The sequence below is a fragment of the Chionomys nivalis genome, chromosome 1 (genome assembly GCF_950005125.1).
Source record: "Chionomys nivalis chromosome 1, mChiNiv1.1, whole genome shotgun sequence".
NCBI lineage: Eukaryota > Metazoa > Chordata > Mammalia > Rodentia > Cricetidae > Chionomys > Chionomys nivalis.
The window spans coordinates 44,502,163-44,521,617 of record NC_080086.1 but is presented as its reverse complement, the minus strand read 5'-3'; the positions used below and the strand labels follow the sequence as shown (position 1 = coordinate 44,521,617).

Below are 19,455 nucleotides of genomic sequence, written 5' to 3'. Positions count from 1 at the left end.
CTTCTAGCATCCTCTCTGAGAAGCTTTGAAACATGAATCCTTTATCTTTGAAGAGCCTTGTCCTTTATGCAGGAAAGAAGAGAGGGCCACATGTTGAGAGAATAAGTTTTGATGAAAGCAGGTAATGGTGTTCTGATTTTCCTGATGGGACACAAATCCCAGAAACAACTATTCATTTGTGTCTTTGCCGTCATTACTATGTTTCTATTAAAAGATGCATTTCCCCATCCCTTATATTTCAAACTCATAAAATGCTGCCATGACTCTTACAAATATACTTTCCATTTCATTAATTTTCTTTAGTTTCACCACCTTTGCCATTAGGTTTGTGTTGAAGTTTAAGGGTTCAAATATTTTCACATTCTTTCCTGACTGCTTCTTACCTTTACTCTATACACATTATTTATTTGCTTACTTACACATAAGCATATTTTTGTTTGTTTGTTTGTTCAGTGGAAAGTATGAGCAATGTAGTTTTTGCTATGCCAAAAAGGAAAAAACAGAAACTGTGTACAGTAGGAAGTTTCAGGTCAACCACAGCTGTCAGGCAGGTGCAGTGAGAGCAATGTATGGATGTGAACCGGGTCTGCAGACCTGTTCTCAAGTATTTGTTTGACTTTTGTCATTTGTGATCTTTATGAACCTCTGAACAGCCTTCCTCAGGCTAAGGTCCAGATATTGGAAAAGCACAGTGGGTATATTCTTTTATACTTATGAAAGAAAAAGACTTGACATGTGTAAAACAAAGGGTTTTAAGAGAGACTGTAGCAATGGTCTCTATCCCAATGCCACTATATCTAAAACAGCATTAGATGACAATTCTGATATCAGATATTTGTGTCTAACTTAAAGTTTTGGGAAGAGGGGTACTACAGGCATCCTTTGTAAATTAAAACCAAGCTAGAAACCCCTGACTGAAAGGTTAAGACATGAATATTGCCGAAGTCCACACTCAAGTCTAGAAACAACACCATCTGGATACAATGCAGATTTTCATGCCCCATCACATACTTCTGAAATCAGAATCAGGGGAAGGAACCATGAGATCTGTGCTGGGTCTTAGCTTTTAATTTTTAATTTTATTTATTTATATTTTTGTGCAGACAGAGAGCCAGTGCAGAACTTACATGTGCTAGACAAGCACTCTTCCCTTGAAACACAGTCAACACCATTTCCTCAGCTCAGAATACTGGTTGTAACAGGTACTGTATCTTATCTTTTTGAAGTATATTGAAGTTTGAGAGCCATTGTTTTGTTTAATCTAGCAAATCAGTGAAATCTTGTTTCACTACTTGTATTAGAGAATTATGATAATATGATTATTTTTAATAAGTAGATTTTTTTACTTCTAGCTTTTTTTGCATTTCCCTTTTGTGTCCATGATTCAAGGTTAACCATTTCTCCAATTAATATATGAAAAAGGAATTCCCTGCTTTTCAGCTTTTATTTAATTTCTTGACTCTTTATGAGAAAGTTGAGTCAGACCTTCACTCTGTGTGATTCTGAGTTAATAACAACTCTGGTGGTTTGAAATGGATGATGTTGTAGAGAAGATATCGGATACAGATGAATATTTGAAATTGTTGAATTCTTAGCAGGTCTGGTTGATATGATGGCCCAATTCTAAACCCTGAGGCACTCTACTCTGCAGCAAGCACTAACATGGTCAGGTTCAACTGACTTTAGGTTCAACAGTCTGGCTCTTTTAAAAGCAGAGCCTTTTAGAAAAGAAATCATCTTTGGAAGTAAATTTTTTAGTTTTAGCTTTAGGAGTGTCAAAACTTGTGCTAGCAGAAGCCTCTGGCAACAAGAGATTAAGAAAGCCAAGTGAAATGCACAGGTTTATAAACATCAAAAACAACTTTCCTTTTTTTCCCATAAATATTGCATTGACAGAGATGCTCTTGAAATTCAGTTAACTTATCTACTACACATATTACTTTCTTATTTCCTATTAGCAAAGATACTGGGTGAAGGCCAGTCACACAGCCATCACTTTGTATGTAGAATCATTCTTGGAAATACCATACATACATTCAACTTACATTTGGTAAGAATTAGTTTCACCATGTGATATTGTGCCCTTATTAAATTTTATACAACCTCAATAAATATATGAATACTATAAGAAAGTAACTTGAGAATGGGTTATAATACTCAATAGCTTCTATCTTCCTATTCACATTTAATCTCTATAGAAGGAATGAGCCACTTGTTGGTTACTGGCCACTTAGCCCGTAAATAATAACACAGAAACTGTGTTAATTAAAACACTGTTTGGCCCATTAACTATAGTTTCTTTTTGGCTAACTCTTACAGCTTTATTCAACCCATTTCTATTAATCTTTATATCACCATGAGGTCGTGGCCTATCAGCAAAGTTTCAGCATGTCTGTCTTCATTGGCAGCTCCATGGCGTCTTCCTGACTCCACCCTCCTCCTCCCATGCTATAGGCCAATCCAGTTTTTATTCATTAACCAATAAAAGCAACACATAGACAGAAGGACCTCTCACAACAAATCTGTTTATATGAATCTGAGCATTGTATTATGGAAAACCTCTCATGCATATATGAGTCTGGAAATATGTGAGTTAATCTTGGAGTGCATAGAATGTTTAGCTTTGTGATGCATAGCTATTTATCTTTATTTTTTCTTTTGAAATTTCTTTCATTTAACTCCTTGTTCAAAAAAATGCTAAAGGAATCAAAAGATGTTAAGGTAGAATAAGAGTGTCATCCAGTGTGCTTAATAGAAAGTTGATTGATCCTTGAACCTGGTGCCCTATAATGTAGTATATGTACTGAACATTTTACTTATATTCTCTGCAATTTATTTATACAGTACTGTTTTGAAGACATGGTGAGTTTCTATGCCTATCATCCATTCATTCCTCAGTAAAGAAAAAATCATAGGCACCCCCAGGAATCCTTATATTGATGGAGTTCAATATGATCTAAATTTAAAAGAGTGTGCACACACACACACACATACACATACATACGTACAAATTTATGTATATATACATATATGCAGGAGTGTAAACAAAAGTAACATTTTCAAAACAAGGAAAGCTATGTTATTATTTAAGTTTGCGAGGTATACGTGGTCTGATTGAATTAGTTTTGTGTACAATAGTACCCAAGAGAAATAAAATTGTAATTTCCAATATTAGTACTGCCCAAAGAGACACTTCTTCACAGAAAAATATTGTAATAATCTGATAAAAATTCAACCTCTGGGGGCCTCTTCATCAACATATACTATTCTGGAAAATAGTGGACAATAAATAAATAAGGTTTTAGAGTAGGTTTCCAGTTCAAATTTAATTTTGAGTTTTGTAGTATCTTCAGCTGTAGCATTCAAACACCATTTTTGCAGATGCCAAAAGAGAATTATGAGATCCTGCAGAGTGACTAATTGTTAGCAATTTCCTATAAGAAGTGGTTTGGGAAGTCTCCTCCTTTGCATATTGTGTTCAGTGTCTGTGACAACATGGGGAGGCAGCAGGGACCACTGTAGCCATCAAAAACGGTGAAGTGTACAGATTTAAAGGTGATAGCTGTAAGGAAGGTTAAAAGGAAAGTTTAATTGTGTTTTCATGAAAATTGAAAATTAGAAAAACTTGATTCTTGTATCTTCATCTTGATTAACCTTCATTTGAAATTGCCTTTTTCCAACATATATTTTCCTTTCAACATTTCTTATTTTCTTCTCTACAGTGGCTAATACTCCATAATGCATAGCAACTATACTGTTTTAAAAAAAACTATTAGGGAATTTACCTAGTGTTAAAAGACCTTATTTATAATGAAAATAGTTTTCAAGCAATTTCTTTTAAGGACAATACCTAAAACCTTTTAAGTCAAACCTGCAACCTTGTGAAAATTTCCATTTCCTATGTCATTTCATCATCTTTATCTGCTTTAAATCCTTCTTATAGTTTCATAAAATATATGTAGAATAAAACATAGAATTATTCAAGTAATTGTGTTTCTATAAATTATCTAGTTGGAACTACAAAATGCAGATAATAAATACCAAGTATTTTTGAGCCATCAATATGTAAACACAAAGAGCACATGGGATAAAAAAATATTCTAGGTGTGAAACGAAAGACATACAAGTCTTGTGTCAATATTGTGAGCCATCTATCAATGTACAAAACTTTTGACTAGAAATCAAGACAACTTTTAATCGAGAAAAAATAATGCTTTTTAATTTTTTCTCTATTTATTTACACTGCTTAAATGTTACATTACATTTCCTTCTCATGTAGGAAGCTACCTATCATTATCTTTGTGAGGTACTTTGAGAATGAGAAAAATGCTAATGATATCTTTCATCCCTAATCAATGAAGTTTCTACATGCAGCAGTCTGAGGTTACAAGAACAACAGCAATGCATATCTGGTCAAAAGGCAAAGAATAAATGTCTATAGGGAACCCAGAACCAAATGGGACATCTAATAAAACCACTATCCAAGACTTGTGGGAGACTAAAAGAGGTGAGGAAAGATTGCAAGACCCTAAAGAGCATGAAGACTATTTCCAGACAGTGGCTTCTGGCTTTGACAGTAAAGTTTGCCCCATGAACTCTCAACAATGTCAATGTCTACTCAAGACCTTCGAAGAGCACACTTGCCCACATGCCAACAAAAATGGAAAAAAAAATTCACAAAGCTCTGCACATAAATATGCCACAGAGGCTAGGGGCTCTAAGACAAAGATGCAGGACAGTATCTGAGCACTATGAAAAGTGCTCCAGTTTTTATTTGTTCTCATTTAGTTATGTATTAGGTTTTTGCTTCATCAACCAAGCAGCTTCATTTGATTCACTTGTAGCATCTATTATTTCTTGTTTATCTGTTGGTTATGAAGAATTAAGATGATTTACAGTTTGTCTGATAAAATGGTATGATTAAATTTGAATTATTGCTGCTTCAGGACACCTCATATTAGCATATTCTTCAACAGTTGCAAGTACCTTATTTTATAATTTTATATAATTATTGATCCTTCAACCATTATGATGTAATTTTATCTGCTTACCTACTTTGTTAAAATTACTTTTCATTAATCTGTTTCCATGTTGACCACCACATCCTCCATAGATACACATTGAATAAGACTGATCGAAACTGTTCCATAGAGTTTGTGTTATAGTTAAGGGAGACAATGCACTAGCTTTTGTGGCGCATGCCTTCAGTTCAGGAGGTAAAGGAAGGAGGACCTGGAAACCAAGACCAGCCTGGGATGTGTTGCAAGTCCTGAAATAGAGGAGAATGAAAATAGGTGAAATGGAAAGAGAGAGTCAAGACATTGATGCTCTGTGAGTTTAGGATAGAGACAGGGAAATGGAGATGAAACACAACTCTATAAAAAAAAATGAAAGGCATTGCTAACAGTAGACAAACTGGGTACAAAAGTTCTACCCTCAGGATAAGATATAGAGGGCCAAGGTACCGAAAACATCCAAGGGGAGCGGAGGATAAACATTACTGAGAGAAGGGACCACCCTAAGGGAAACTCCTCCATCACATGGAAGCCTAAGAGAAGCCAGGAAGGAAACTGAAGAAGTTGAAAAAGATGAATCAAGGTGGGGAGAAAAAAGCAGTTCCACTGCACTCAGTTTCCAACATGACAAAATAGAAAAAGTACAGCAATTTGGAATTGATGAATACGAGGCTGACAGAAGTGAGACGACAGGGAGTTCTATTAGACATATGTTTAAATTCAGTGAAGATTCAGAGCACAAATTCATCTCTCATCTTCTCAATGTGTGGTGTGAGCATGGGGTCTGTCATCACCAGTATAGTACACCAGTATTGGATAGGTAAATAGAGTAAGAAAAAAATGAATTAATGTCTCTCCAGTCCCATTGTTCTTTCCTTCGATTCTATTCAAAGCAAAACATTTTTATTTTTTAAGTTTGTGTTGCCTTTTAATACCAGAATCGCACAGCTTTCTACTGGTATGGCATTCTAACCTTTGACAGAAATGAGCTCACAGCTTACTAAATCCAGATAATTAGAATTTCCTACACTCTGAGCTTTAAATGCTATTGCTTTCCCCACATGCTGCAGAGTTTAAAAAAAATATCTGATTGGCTTGACAGATTGAGCATGATTGAATGTCTTCTTAAGCTTTCTGTGTTTCCATCTGATTGCTAATCCTAAAGGATGATGCTAAGCCAGAATCTCCAGCTGAGAGGTCAGAGGATCAGAAATCCACTCCTCTGAAATGAAGATATGGATAGAGTAGTTCTAATGTGCAGGGAGATCCTAGAATCAAGACATCTGTGATGGTTCTGTTTGGGGGGAACCTGTAGATTCCTCTCTGTTAAGAAATCACAATGCATACATACAGCTCGTAACACCTGAGAGTTGACGGAGGACATATTTTGTAACTGTTGATGAATCCAGAGAACAGATGGGCAGCTGGGAATTTCGTCCTTGTAACATTTCATAAGCAACACTTCGTCTCATTTAGAAAGTAATATTTAAATGTATAGACAATTTTGCGTAAAAAGATATCAATGTTTTAGTTCCTAAGTTTTTTTTAATTTCTTTTATGTAATCAAGTAGTAGATGTTTTCCCTATGGTTTTGTTGCAATCTTTGAAGTATCTGTAAAAGTTAGCATAAATTTTCAAATATAAGCTGAAAGACAACTTGGGTATCATGAAATTCTTCATGAATATTCAAAATAATTGACTAAATATTGTTTGCATTTCACTTCACATGATTCTAATATTTCTCTTGCTGGATTCTGTTTGCCATCTAGTTAGTGTCTTCTTGTTATCCATTTGTCAGGTCGAATATTTGGCTCAGGCTTCTCTAATCCATGTTCCTCTTTCACTTCCCCTTTGGTTGACCCAGGAAATGCTCTTAGTATCAGCTTAAGGCTTTGTTCAGAGTTTGGGGCAGACATTGGGTCAGCCCACTTTCTCATCACTATCCCAGATAGTAGTGAATCTGCCCTCTCCTGCAGCACCCTCAGCTTAATCTCTGCTGCACAAGAGAAAATGAACTAAGTGATGTATAACTTAATAGTTAGATGAATGAATGAATGAATGAATGAATGAATGAATGAAAATTTGATTTCTGCTCTGATTTTGGTTGGTTTGATAGAACTCTAGTCTCCTAATCTGACAACTGGGCTTAGGTTTCTGCACACAAAGCTCAAAATGTTCTGTGACCTTGGAGAGGTCATAGGGGAGGTTTGTGTTAGCCAAGGACAGGGAGACTTTTGTTGACAGTATGTTTTCACCTCTTAAAGAGAAAGAAGTCCTTATTTCCAACTGTGGCAAAGTTGTGCTCCTCATTTATTAGCAAGGCCAACAAGACTCTGGTACCTATGTTATCATGAACTAAACCATGCTGATGCACAGATAAGTGAGAGTGATGCCTATGTAATTGAAGGTAGAATCAGTTTTTCTCTTTCTCTACCTCCAGAATTTTAGAGAATCGTGTTGATGTCACATAGTTAAACAATGCCTTTCTTAAAGTACTGGTTTAACTCATACCAGTTATTTTCTCATTCTCTCCCTGATTCCTTTGACTAAAATTTAGTGAACTCTCATCTTCTAGTATATTATCCTGTGGCTCATTCATACTTACATTTTTGCTCCTTGAATTGAATTTAAAATGTGATCTAGAGCTTGTCTGGGGAAGTGTTGAGCACCTCCTCCTATAAACAAACACTGAGTTGACTTAGGTTTGATGCTACATAAGGCACTGCAGCAAATGTTATATTTTGTGCTATCAGCATCTTGTCGGTTGAGCTCTTGTCTATTTTGTTTGTTTGTTTGTTTGTTTGGTTGGTTGGTTGGGTTTTTTGGTGCTCAGCTTCCAGCACAAGGTACAACCTTGACCATGTCTGAAGCACAGGTTCTGCATGCTAACTCTAAGGGAATACTTTCCAGTAGATTTCATCTCAATGATGCTTGGCTCTTCTTTATCGCTGCTAATTTCTCAGCTCCAGCAGACCAGCACCAAGGACTCCAGCAAATCAAATGTTTCACTTTAGACGTTCATGTTTCTTGTTAATCACAGGTGACTCTTCAGCCCCAGCTAACCAGAACTTCAGATTCTTCACACAACAAGCCCTGTAGAGCCTTTGCTTCCTTCCGAGATTTCACAAGCCTGGCGCTCATCATCTGCACTGTTTGCAACATTATCTTCCAAGCTCCTAAACAGAACAGCTCACTGAGCTCTCAACATTCATTGACTTTTCTAGAGTAAAGTCCAAAGCCTATCCTCCCAAATCAACATGGCCAGATCTGTCACAGCAATACCAAACTGTCCTGTCACTAACTTGTCTTAATTGTGGCTACTATTGCCCCGATAAAACACCATGGCCAAAAGTAACATGGGGAGAAAAGGTTGATTCCACTCACTGATCCATGTAACAGTTCATCAGCAAGTGATGGCAGAAACTCATGTAGGGTAGAAATCTGGAGGCAGGAGCTGACAAGTAGGCTGTGGAGGGGAGTTCTGCTACTTAACGTCTAGATCCCAGAACCACCAACCCAGTGATGGTACCGCCCACAAAGGGCTGGGCCCTCCCCTCCCCTATTTTTCGCTAATTAAAATTCCTTACTGCCACATCTTATGGAGGCATTTTCTCAGTCGAGGCTCCCTCCTCTCCGACAACTCTAGCTTCCATCAAGCTGACATACAACTGGCCAGTAAAGGCTACTTTTAAAACTTCAGGTGAGGAAGTCTTCTTTTTCATTTCATTCACACATGCATATTTAGGTGTTTTCCATATGTCAGTTATAGCTTTTGATCGGTTTGCTCATTCAGTTGTCATCACAGCCCCCAGGGTATATTTAATATCAGCACCATCTTATGAATGAGGAGTCAACCTCAAGTTGGAAAATTTGAAGCTGGTCAAACAGCTACGGAGTGAAGGACACAGTGTCAGACAGACATCAGGGGTTCTTCCATTAAGTACTTAACTTCTGGGGCTCAAAGACGTGGATTAGATCTCCTTCCCCAGGGTTTAGGCCACAGCTGGAGTCACTTTGAGACTTAGCCTACTTCCAGTTCTCTTTCTCACCAACAAGTAATAAATGGGACAAAATAATCCTCTTCCCTTAGTCTTGTGTCACTTTTGATTATTCTGTTCTTATTTCTTTTTAATTTAATTTTATGTGTGTGGAATTCTTCCTGCATGTATGTCTGAATACCACTTACATGTCGTGTACCCACAGAGGCCAGAAAAGGTTGTTGGAGTTCCTTCAACTAGTGTTGCATACAATGTGAACCACCATGTGGCTGCTAGGAGTCAAACTTAGACCTAAAAGAACAGCCAGTCTTCCTAACCTCTGATCTTTATCCCATAATTTTATTATTTACTACTAGATGAATTTGTCATCATGTATTGTGCCTTCCAAGTCACGTTTCAATAAAAGCAAGAGCCTTTATCCTCTCCAAGTTCATGTTTATAGTCCTCTCCCCTCTAATTATTATCTCCTATGTCTCCAAGACATAATCAACAACAACGACAAAAACCAAGGACTGGAGGTGTAGATAAGTGATGGAAGTGGGTCTTGTATCTATCTGTTACTTTCATTGGTTAATTAATAAAGAAACTGCTTGGCCTTTGATAGGACAAAAAATTAGGTAGGTGGAGTAGACAGAACAGAATGCTGGGAGAAAGAAACCAAGTTAGGCAGTCACCATGATTCTCCCGCAGGACAAAGACGCAGGTTAAGATCCTCCCTGGTAAGCCACCAGCTCGTGGTGCTACACAGAATATTAGAAATGGGTTAGATCAATATGTAATAGCTAGCCAATAAGAGGCTGGAACTAATGGGCCAGGCAGTGTTTAAAAGAATACAGTTTTCGTGTAATTATTTCGGGGCATAAAGCTAGCCGTGCAGGTGGCCAGGTGCCAGGAACTTAGCCCGCCGCTCCTATTACAACAGATAAGGGTAGAGTATCTGTCTGCTACATATGAGATCTAAGGTTTGATTCTTATCACACAGACACACACACACACACACACGTGTGTGTGTGTGTGTGTGTGTGTGTGTGTGTGAGAGAGAGAGAGAGAGAGAGAGAGAGAGAGAGAGAGAGAGAGAGAGAAAGATTGGGAGTAAGACAGAAAAAATATCTGACTTACAATCGTAAAATATTGCTGGCAATGGAAAATTATTGACTATCAATTTATACCTTACTTGTCTTAGGTCACACAATACAACTAAAGTCCTGGTCATAATACTAAAATGCCTAACAAGGAACTATTTATTTTCCAAATGATATAAAACTTCTTAAAAATATTTCACATAACATTGCATATTCACGTAACATTATTATTAAGCAATATATAATTTTCTGCAATGTATAATTATTGTTTGTATGTTGCATGTGCCCTGTTATCTCTTAAAAACAATACAAGAAAATGTAGATAAAATATTTACATAACTTGCCAAAGACATCTAGCTAAGTAGGATATAGGATCATAATTAAAATGCATGTGGTTTCAATAGCTTTTAAAGGTTGAACTGACTAAAATTCAATGTTTTCTGGAGTATAGTCACTTACACAAAATTGTAGTTGAAAAACTCACTGCTGGTGTTTCATTTATAATGAAATACAGAGGACAAAGTCATTCCAGGTGCTAGCTAATGGTGCTATTATAAGAATAACAAGTTCATCTTGAGCAAAGGTATGGCAACTTGTACTATATCAGAAATGTTATTATACAAGGCAAGGCTAGCAATACTGTGAAACTTTAGAGACCAATAAGAGAGCATAACATCATACCATTAAAATATAATGATTTTGTGTACATACTAGTGAGTATTGTGTAACAATAGACAAGAAACAAGACAGTTTTCAAGAGAAGTTTAAAGTATATATTCATGTAGGCAGAGGCTGCTTGTTTTTTTCTCAGATGCCAAGGCTCCTGAAGTAATCACACAAAAACTATATTATTTGCAATAATGTTTGGCCAATAGCTTAAGGGTATTGCTACCTCACTCATATATCTAGTATTAGCCCATTTCCATTATTTTATATTTTACCATGAGGCTCATGGCCTACTGGCAAGGTTCCACCTGACAGCTTAGCATGTTTCCCCTCTTGTGGCCGCATAGTGTCTTGCAACTCTGCCATCTTTCTCCCAGCATTCAGTTTAGTTCTGCCCCCCAAGCCTAGCTCTACTCTTTCCATCACAGGCCAAGGCAGTTTCTTTATTCATTAACCAATAAAAGCAACACATAGACAGAAGAACCTCCCACACCAAATGCATATATTTCTTTGATAGTAACTTCATTAAACACTGGCATGTTAATTAATTTGTATTGCTGTGATAAAACACCATGACCAAGGCAATTCAGTAAAAGAAAGGTTTTATGGGTTTATGGTACCTGAGGAATGAGAGTCGATGGTGACAGAACAGAAATGTGACAACTAAACAGGAAGCTGACAGCTTATAAGGTTTCTTTTTAACTTTTATTGATTCTTTTTAGATTTCACATCATGCATCCCAATTGCACTTATCTCCTGTCCCCTCCAATCTGCCATCTGCCCTTGCAACCTCCCTAAAAAACAGTTTAACATTTAGTCTATTCATCTTTATTTGCAAGTGTTCTCCAGCACTGCCTCAACTAGATCACCCAATATAGCCTGCAACTAGAGCAGGGGTTGGGAGTAGCTTTCCTGCTCTCAGGTCCTCAGATCTGGGTCACCCCCATTCACAAGGGCCAGTTCTACTGTTTTGCGGGTCAAGCTGCAGAGACCTCTCTCTTGATTCCTGTCAGGGTCATATGAGGAGAAACGGTATCAGCTCTCCTGCTGTCGCTCCCTCAGGGCTGGTTCACCTCTACATCCAACATGGTCAGCTCTAGTGGACTAACTAGATGAGGTACAGGATCCGTTTTCCTGTGTGCTGTAGCCAGTGAGGATCAGGGCTAGTTCTCTCACTCTTGTGACCCAGAGGCCTGCTCCCTCACCTGCCATAGTTGGGAATGGGTGAGGGAAGATGGAATCTTTCTCTAATCTATGCCACCACATTATGTGTGTGTGTGTGTGTGGTGTGTGTGTGTGTGTGGGGTCAGTCTCCTATCAAGGCCTCGATGTTGGCTCACCTGCATTTCTGACCACAGTGTCAGCTCTCGTGTGTTACTCAGGTGAAGGGCAGTGCCATCTTTCTGGAGTGCAGGACAGTGGTGGTGCATGCCTTTAATCCCAGCACTTGGGAGGCAGGAGCAGGCAGATCTTTGTGAGCTCAAGACTGGCCTGCTCTACACTGTGAGTGCTAGGACAGCCAGAGCAACAAAGAGAAACCTTGTCTCAAATGCCCCTTTCACCCCTCTCCCCCACACAGAAAAGACTTTACAGTTTATATCTTAAAATGAAAACTGAAAGCAGACAATGTAAACTTGGAATGGTACAAATCATTAATCTCTCAAAGCTCACCTAAAATGACAGTTATCTTCCAGCAAGGACACATCTCCTGATTATCCCCAAACAGTAACACCTATGGGAGACCAAGCTTTAAAAAGGCCTGGGGCTGTGGAGAACATCACATTCAAACCAAAAAAAAAAAAAAAAAAGAATGAAAAATATTTGTTCTTTTGTTTCCATATTTATGTTTTTATCTATATATTTACATATACAATTCATTCATGAATTTGCCATATATCTTCACTGTGCATTCTAATTGAGTACATATATGTTTGAGTCTGTCATAAGTACTTCAAATGCCTTATTCCTTTCAGTCATTTGGGATTTTAGATATGTAAGACTAAGTCTAAAACTAATTTTGAATTAATGAATTTTTTATATTGTTTGAAGGGTGAAAAACTCAGTCTCAGTGATGCTAGTAAATTTATTAATATCGAGCCATATCCCCTGCCCTATTCACCTAATAATCTAATTATAAAAATAAGTACAGATAGCCATATATTCAAACATATGCATCACTAATTAACTTCTCCATGATGATGCATATCTTGAAATATTGCAGTGATGGAATATATTTTTAAAGTTTAGCTGTAGAATATTGTGAGCTGCTAACAACTTAGGGTCCTTTGATCTCTAGGAAAGTGCTTGCAATAAATGATATGTCTTTAATCAAATTTGCGTGACTACTAACACAAACTGTGTTTCACACTCACTTTATGTCCTAGATTTTTTCTACGCCTTCATTCTCTTGGTCTTTTTTCCCCCTTCGGTTTCTTGAGACAGGGTTTCTCTGTGAAACAGTCCTACTGTCCCGGAACTAGCTCTTATGGACCAGACTGACCTTGAACTCACAGAGATTCTCCTGCCTCTGCCTCCCGAGTGCTGGGATTAAAGGTGTGTGCCACCACAGTCCGGCCATTCTTTTGGTCTAAATATCGTTTTTTATACTAAGACCTTTCTGTAGTGGAATGGGATTTCTTGATGGTTCTTTATTGGATACTATTGGATACTATTGGATACTAAGACTATTTTCATTTATTTAGAATAAGATATATCACAATCAATTTTTCTGTTCAAAAGTATTATTGTGATTTCACATGCTTGCCCCTTGCCTTTTCTTCACTAATTGGCTTCTATGATAATGAATCTTACTCCCCCATCAACTCATTATACATATCTCTATTCAACATTTACTTCCTTCTTAGCTGTGCAAAGATTTATTTTGCAGCAATATCTTCACTGCCCCACATTCACGAAGCCTAACTATAGTGTTCTGAAGGGAATAAGTTTTTCATGCATGTCTGGTGTGTTGAAATGTTGTTCACAAATCATAAATTTTAGCACATTGTAATTATCTAGTGTCTTAAAGAATTAGTATTGTAATAAAGAAGTAGTAATTGCTTTGTATTAATTATAAAGGCTGTATCAGAATAACAAAAGTCGTAATTTCTTAAGCAAATTGAGACAGTATTAATAGTTAACTTCTCATATTTAAATATAATGCTTATTTTTTGTAGTATATATCTTTAAGTATGCTTTTATCTTCTTATTTCCACAAATTGTAATCATATCCATAAAAGAAAATAATTTTATTCCTCTAAATAACTAGACTTAGAAGAATATTGGGACTTTTGGCATGCACATATTTAATCCAATATAAAAATTAATGTGCATAAATGTATTATCCACACATAACATGTAAAACTCAATACATATTGAAATGAATGTATTGAATACTAAGTGTTAAGTCTTATCACAAGAATTTCCAATTTGTTATCTCTCTTAATCACTCAAAGTATAGTCAAGTTGTTATATTATCACTATCATTTTTACTTTTTATTTTAGTTTTGAGATTATAATTTTATTGCATTATTTCTCTCATTCCTTTTCTTTCTCCAAATTCTTTTATGAAGCCCTCCCTGTTCGCCTTCATGTTTATGGCCATCTTCTATACTGTTATTGCATTTATATATGTATAATGTTGCATATATATTTCTAAATATAACCCATTCAGTCAGTTTAATGATACCTGTGTGTATATTTTAGTGCTGAGAATTTGAAAGTGGACAACCAGTGTGCTCTTCCTTCGAGAAAATCACTTATCATATTAAGAATGAGTCAAGAGGCTTGGTGAAGAGCACTTAGTCCAAAAATCTGTAAGGTTCAGATCCTGGCGTGTGCCACAACAGCAAATACCCTTAATTGCCTTGATACTCTCCCCCAAAACTATAACCTAAGTGAAAGTCTTGTTAAAATTTGGAAACAGTTGTGCCCTGTGGGTAAATGAATGAAATCTCCCCTAGGAAATCATGAGAAGAACCAAGCTCAAGGCAGGCAGCAAACCTGTTAGTGTAACTGAGTTTCAGTAGGATGTTAATAAAACATGGTCCCAAGTCTGGGTCAAAAAGATAAAAGAAAAGGAGTTCTCTCAATAAAGTACTCTTAATCACAATTTTGGTAATCAGGAACTAGAGTGTTGCATTAAAGCAAGTAAGTGTATTATTCTTTCACAAAGAGAACATCCAGGAATTCCTCAGGTAACATGGAAAATAAATGAGATCTTAAGTGTCCTGCCCACTACTGTTGGAATCTTAAGAAAATGTGTGTAATGACAGAATTTCTCAATTTCATTTTACAGATGCTCAACTCGAATGTTCTTGAAAATGCCTCAACTAAACACGAGATACTCTGAATGTTTGAACTGGTCACAGAGCACCAAATTATCTTGCTCTTATGACATATTTTTCTTAGTTGACATCTCCTGCCCGGCTCCCACAGATACACTTGGAACTGGATGTAGTGATTCCATTAATAGATATGCAAATTACACACACACACACTTCTCTTTCTCTCTCTCTTCCTCTCCTTCCATTCATTGCTCTCCCTCACATCTCCTCTCCTGTTTATAGAAGTGTGCCATTTGATAAATTTTGCTGAGTACCAACTCTGGGTAGATGGGAGATATATCACCCGCTTTGTGATTCCTACTCTGCTAGTCAAAAAGCTCAGGTGTCCTCTTTTAAAACTGAGAATGAGCAAGTATGATTTAGGTTTGGAAGACATATTAGGTGGAATGTATAGAAAGCCAATGTGTGAATTACAGAATACATATTATATGAGGTGCTATTTTATCATATTTTATTAAAGCATGTGGCAGTGACTGTCTATATCCAGATGTTTTTTTTAAATGTTTCTAACCTGTGTTGCTTTTTTTAAAGCATGTTAATTTTCACTTCCAAACAAAATTCACAGATTTGGGAGAGCACATGTTACTGTTTCTCTTTCTAATTAAGAAAGATACTTGGAGATAAAGAAAACCTAAAATTCCTGGTATTTTTCCACAATAGCATGATGGTTAGAATGATTTAGTTAACAAAGAGGAAAATATAATCAGGGAAAGTCATGGTATTCCAGAATTGTTATGAGAACTATAGTTTCATTAAAAAGGAGTAGATACATTCTCTTTGGACAGACATTTAGAAACAACATATTCTGTACAGTACTATTATAAACATGGAGGTACAGACATGTCTGTTGGATTTTACCTTCAGTTCTTTTAGATACACACAGAAGTAGAGTGCTGGATCATGTATTGGTTCTACTTTTAAGTTCTGGTGTATTTGGAAATTAAAATATAATTTAACCTTAGAAAGAACATTCTAAAATTTAAGACTGTGTAAACCTGTGATCATTATGCTTAAGGCAACAAGAGAGACAAAATTAGGCAAATACTTTATAATTTTTTTCTTGTCTAAGACATTCAAAATAGTCAAATTCATTGAACCTAAAAATAGAATGGCAATTTCCAGGGATTGAAGGGCGTAGATAATGCAAAATTATAGCTCAATGGCATAGATTTTCATCCATTCATGATGGAAATTTTCTGGAAATCTGCTTTATTCCATAGGATCCATAAATAATGTTACTATCCTATACAGGTAAAATGTTATTAAGAAGATAAAAATCATGCCAAATGTTCTTAGGGAAATAAACACGCACTAAAGGAAACTTTTGGAAGTACTATGCCTGTCTTTTATTTCTAGTGTTGGTAGTACTTTAAGAAATGTATGCTTATGGTAAAACTCAACAAAATATACTGAAAATATATCGTATTTTAAATATATATTTGACCTTAATAAATATGTTTTGTGCTAAATAATAAGAAATAGATGAGGTTCTAGGAAAAAGTGAGTGTGCAGTATACCTAAATTCTGAGAAGAATTCAGAATTTACAGAAGTAGAATAAAACTAGAACTGAAATCTCAGATACATGTTCTACTGTAAGGACAGACTGCGGTATGCAGTGGTACTTAAAACACATATAGGATAAGAATAAAGGCCCACTGAAGTTGCTGGAGATGAGTTGGAGAAAGCCAACCTCTTTTTCTGAAATCATTACTGTTAGTCTCATTTTTATGTAGTGCCTTTATTTTTCAAGGTATTAGTCAGTAGGAATATGAGAACTAGAAGAGAGAAAATAAGAAGTGTTTTAGACTTCAAATGTAGTAAAAGATTTAATATGGTTATTTAACTTTGGTTTTTTTTCTAGTATGTAAGCTATTCAATGAGATTCTATCTCTAGTCTTGTCTTGCCATCAGAAAAATGGGACCAGGAAGACAAATGCCATTCAAAGTTTTACGAATGAGATTAAATTATTCTCAAAGTATACTCCCTGATGAACCAGATCCACTGGATTTTACTTGAAACAAATAATCACTACTTTGAGTTGAAGGTATGTTGTGCCCAGGAAGAAGCAGCTTTACTCACTTCAACAACTTGTAGGCAAAAAAGTACAAACAGGAACAGATAGAACTAAGAATTGCATAAGACTGTACTGTCTTCTATATTCACCATATGGAGTCAAAATGCCCCAAAAGCTAAAGTAGATAGTGCCATTCAGTGGGACACAAAACAAAATAAAAAGGCATTAATGTGAGAAAAGGACTTGTAGGAAAACAAGGGCTGAAGTGGACAGAGGTGTATAGGAGACAATAGGAGAGGGCGAGAGTCATCAGAATGCAACTATGTGAATTTTATACGTATGTATTTATATGGATAGATTTGTGCCTATCAAAGAATAAATTCAATTACTTTTTTAAAATTGATGAATGTATTCTTTCTATTTTTCTTTCTTTTGCTCTCTTATTTCTCTCCATCTCTGTGTGTGTAAGTGTGTGTGTATGTGTGTCTATGGTGTTATTTATTTACATGTTTCTGTGTGTGTGCACATGTGTGGTTAGAAGCCAGAAACTGATGTCTCTTGGTTACTTACCAATGTACATTTAGAGACAAGGTCTCTAACTAAACCTAAAGTTCAAAAAATTGATGAAGCTTGCTGTCTAGTGAACTCTGGGGACCTGTCTGTCTCCATTATCCTTCCCAATGCTCAGTCTCCAGATAGTCTTACATGTTGAGCTTTTCCACATGGGTGCTGAGGTCTGAATGAGGTCTTCACCTTTACACATCTAGCAACTTACAACAGAACACCTATAACATGCACACATATGCACACACACACACACACACACACACACACACACACACCAGTTCCATAACCTCTCTTCTATTATAAGAAGAAAATGGAGTGGAATGAAGCAAAGTGGGAACTGTTCTTCAGAATGAGATATGACTAAATTCCATCTATGCCCTAAAAGAAGAATGAAGATAGGAATGAGAGGATTTCATTTTCCTCTTCATGATTAATAAATTTTATTTATGAGATTAGGGAAGTATGATTCTTAAGTAAGGAAATACGAATGACCTTGAGACCAGGTATATTATTACTCAGATACGCAGATAGTCTGAATTTAATTTTTATTAATGTAGATAATAGCTTACATGAGCCTTATGGCGACATTACTAGCACTCTAAAATTTAATTAGATTTTTAGAGCTTCCGCTAATGTCTTTTGTAGGCTTATACAATCTAGTGCAGCAAGCTTCGTTTTATTTTCATTATGGCTTGAAATAAGAATGAATGAGATGTTTTGTATATTGAAAACAGTTTTGATCAGGGTGTCTTTCAGAAAACAGGATTGAAATCATTTTATGTAAGACTTCTTATATATTATTATCTGTCTTACTTGCATGTATTAACTAACATTGAGGACATGTTTGCATATTTCTACATTTATTAAGGTTAATATGTTAATAATTGTTTATCTCTTTTTAGATCAGCACATTAAGTTGCTAGTTATTTTGTGAATTTTCAAGCATTTATCTCTTTTCCACACAGCCAAAATCAAAACCTGGGGATAGGAATCAAATCTCTATTTTACAAAGAGCATATTTACAAAAAGGAGGGAATCTATTGATTTATAGTGACATTTTATTTTCATTATTTTCATTATCCACTCTCTCCCATATAAGTAGCCTCCATAAAAGTATATCCATAGTTACAAGGCATTTACATGATTTACATGCACTTTCTAGCTATAACTTGAAGATCAGCACTATATAGAAAGGGGACAAAATGAAATTAGAACCCAAAATGTCTGTCTAGAGCCTATGGCAGTTTAACCTAGTGGAGTTATTTTTTCTTATCCTTCCCCTAACCGAGGCTTTAGTTTTCTTTGCTGCACACGCAAGTCAACCAAGGCAAGCACAGTTTCAGGGGTCCATTTGAGTGCAAGCAATATATGAAGTTAATTATTCCAGGGGCACAAATGTGGTCCCTGGTTTGTGCATCATCGTGTGAATTTAGTCAGTCTGTATGCATCTGCCTTCAACAGCCAAAACTCTGTCTTTATGTGCCTTCTGGTGGGTTTAGAGAGGGGTTCTCTCTGGGAATGGACCTAGGCTGGCATGATCAGTGTCCATTGTTCTTCGTCTGTTACTACAGTGCCTGTTTGTTATTCCTTTCCCTTGTTTGTAGCATTAAAGAGGAGCATGGGCCAAGTTCCTGACATATAAGTGCATCTGCAGTTTTAGTCTTTCATTAAATTGACATTTATCTTTAATTATAGGTTACACTCCCTTTAAAATCAATTATTTCTATCCATGCCCTTTGCTGGAGTTTTGAAGGAAAGGCACCAG

The 19,455-nt window shown here is 36.3% G+C and overlaps 1 protein-coding gene across 3 annotated transcripts in view; it reads left to right on the top strand.

Annotated features, from left to right (window-relative positions):
• LOC130871170 (contactin-4) overlaps positions 1-19,455 on the top strand; it is a 1,056,779-nt gene that overhangs the window by 366,260 nt on the left and 671,064 nt on the right. For 2 of the 3 annotated variants that reach the window (XM_057764498.1, XM_057764473.1), the window contains exon 4: positions 1,104-1,202. The exons of the other annotated variant lie outside the window; for it this stretch is intronic. The gene's annotated coding sequence lies outside the window, so the exon portion shown is untranslated. The remainder of the gene's footprint in view (positions 1-1,103; positions 1,203-19,455) is intronic. 3 annotated transcript variants of the gene reach the window in all.